Source organism: Cryptomeria japonica, unplaced genomic scaffold (assembly GCF_030272615.1).
Source record: "Cryptomeria japonica unplaced genomic scaffold, Sugi_1.0 HiC_scaffold_2147, whole genome shotgun sequence".
Classification (NCBI taxonomy): Eukaryota; Viridiplantae; Streptophyta; class Pinopsida; order Cupressales; family Cupressaceae; genus Cryptomeria; species Cryptomeria japonica.
In genome coordinates, this window is record NW_026730409.1 from 9,326 (window position 1) to 12,060 (window position 2,735).

A 2,735-nucleotide genomic window follows, 5' to 3' on the forward strand; every position below is an offset into this window, starting at 1 on the left:
GTTTGAAGATGCAAGTCCTGATTATAGAGTCAATAGTGTCAAAATCTGATTTTGGCGCACATCGTGCTCTTAAAATCTCATTCGAAGCTTGTGCCTCAAAAGCCCCAAATTCAAAGCATCAAAACGAATGTTTTGAGGCACAACAAGGTTTCAAGATGCAAGCCCCGATTCTAGAGCCATATTGTGCTCTTAGAACCTTGTTTCAGAAATTGTGCCTCAAAAGCCCCAATTTTGGAGCATCAAAATCGATGTTTGGAGGCACAACAACGTTTCAAGATGCAAGTCCTGATTTTGGAGCCGGTAGGGTCAAAATTTGATTTTGACGCACATCGTGCTCTTAGAACCTTGTTTTCAAGCACATGCCTCAAAATCATCGGTTTCCTAGCATCAAAATTGGTGTTTGGAGGCACAATAAGCTTTCGAGACGCAAGTCCCTGTTCCAGAGCCTGTAGTGTCAAAACGCGATTTTGATGCACATCATGCTCTTAGAAACTCATTTCGGAGCATGTGGCTCGAAAGCACCACTTTCAAAACACCCAAATCAATGTTTAAAGGCACAACAAGGTTTCAAGACACAAGTCCCAATTCTCAAGCTGATAGCATCAAAACACGATTTTGACAAACATGGTGTTCTTAGAACCTCATTTCGAAGGTTGTGACTCAAAAGCCTCATTTTTGTAACATAAAAATTAGTGTTTGGAGTCACAAGCAGGTTTCAAGACACAAGTCCCAATTCCAGAGTGGGTAGAGTCAAAATGCAATGTTGATGTACATCATGCTCTTAGAACCTCATTTCGGAAATTGTGCCTTGAAAGCATTGATTTTGGCACATCAAAATCAACATTTTGAGGCACAACAAGGTTTCAAGAAACAAGTCCCTATTCCGGAGCCAGTAGCGTCAAAATTCCATCATTCTTTGAGAAGCTCATTTCAGAGCTTGTGCCTCAAAAGACTCAGTTTTGGAGCATCAAATTCAATGTTTTGAGGCACAACAAGGTTTCAAGATGCAAGTCCTGATTCTAGAGTCAATAGAATCAAAATCTAATTTTGGTGCACATAATTCTCTTAGAACCTCATTTCGAAGCTTCTGCCTCAAAAGCCCTGGTTTCGGATTGATTTTGATGTTCCAAAATAAGGGCTTTGAAGGCACAAGCTCTGAAACGAGGTTCTAAGAGCACGATGTACATCAAAATTGCATTTTGACGCTACCAACTCTGTAATTGGGACTTGTGTCTTGAAACCTCGTTGTGCTTCCAAACACTAATTTTTATGCTCCAAAAATGAGGCTTTTGGGGCACAACCTCCGAATTGAGGTTCTTAGAACACTATGTTTGTCAAAATCATATTTTGACGCAATCAGCTTGAGAATCTGGACTTGTGTCTTGTAACCTTGTTGTGCCTTTAAACATTGATTTTGATGTTTTGAAATTGGAGCTTTCGAGCCACACGCTCCGAAACGAGGTTCTAAGAGCATGATGTGCATCAAAATCACGTTTTGACACTACAGGCTCCGGAATAGGGATTTCCATCTTGAAAGCTTGTTGTGCTTTCAAACACCAATTTTGATGCTTCGAAACCGAAGATTTTGAGGCATAAGTTCCAAAAAAAGGTTCTAAGAGCATGATATGTGTGAAAATCAAGTTTTGATGCTACTGGCTCAGGAATCAGGACATCTTGAAACCTTGTTTTGCCTCAAAACACTGATTTTAATGCTCCACAACTGGGGCTTTCGAGGCACAAGCTTTGAAATGATGTTCTAAGAGCACGATGTGCTCCAAAATCAGATTTTGATGCTATTGATTCTAGATTCGAGACTTGAATCTTGAAACCTTGTTGTGCCTCCAAACATTGATTTTGATGCTCAAAAATTGGGTCTTTCGAGGCACAAGCTCTGAAATGAGCTTCTAAGATAATGATGTGCGTCAAAATGGAGGAATGTTGATTTTACAGGCTCCGAAATAGGGACTTGCTTCTTGAAACCTTGTTGTGCCTCAAAACATCGATTTTGATGTTCCAAAATCAGGGCTTTCAAGGCACAAGCTCTGAAATGAGGTTCTAAGAGCATGATGTACATCAAAATTGCATTTTGATGCTACCGACTCTGGAATTGGGACTTGTTTCTGAAAAACTTGTTGTGCCTCCAAACAATAATTTTTATGGTCCAAAAATGAGGATTTTGAGGCACAACCTCCGAAATCAGGTTCTAAGAACACCCTGTTTGTCAAAATCGGGTTTTGATGCTATCAGCTTGAGAATTGGGACTTCTGTCTTGAAACCTTGTTGTGCCTTTAAACATTGATTTTGATGTTTGGAAATTGGAGCTTTCAAGCCACACGCTTCGAAATGACGTTCTAAGTGCACGATGTGCGTCAAAATCAAATTCTGACGCTACCGGCTCCAGAATCAGGACTTGCATCTTGAAACCTTGTTGTGCCTCCAAACATCGATTTTGATGCTCCAAAACTAGGGCTTTTGAGGCACAATTTCTAAAATAGGGTTGTAAGAGCACATTGTTCATCAAAATTGAATTTTGATGCTAGTAGCTCTAGAATCGGGGCTTGCGTCTTGAAAACTTGTTGTGCCTCAAAACACTAAATTTGATGCTCCGAAACTGCGACTTTCTTAGCACAAGCTTCAAAATGAGGTTCTAAGAGCACGATGTGCGCCAAAATCAAATTTTGATGCAATTGACTCTAGAATCAGGACTTGCATCTTCAGACTAGGTCTTTTGAGGC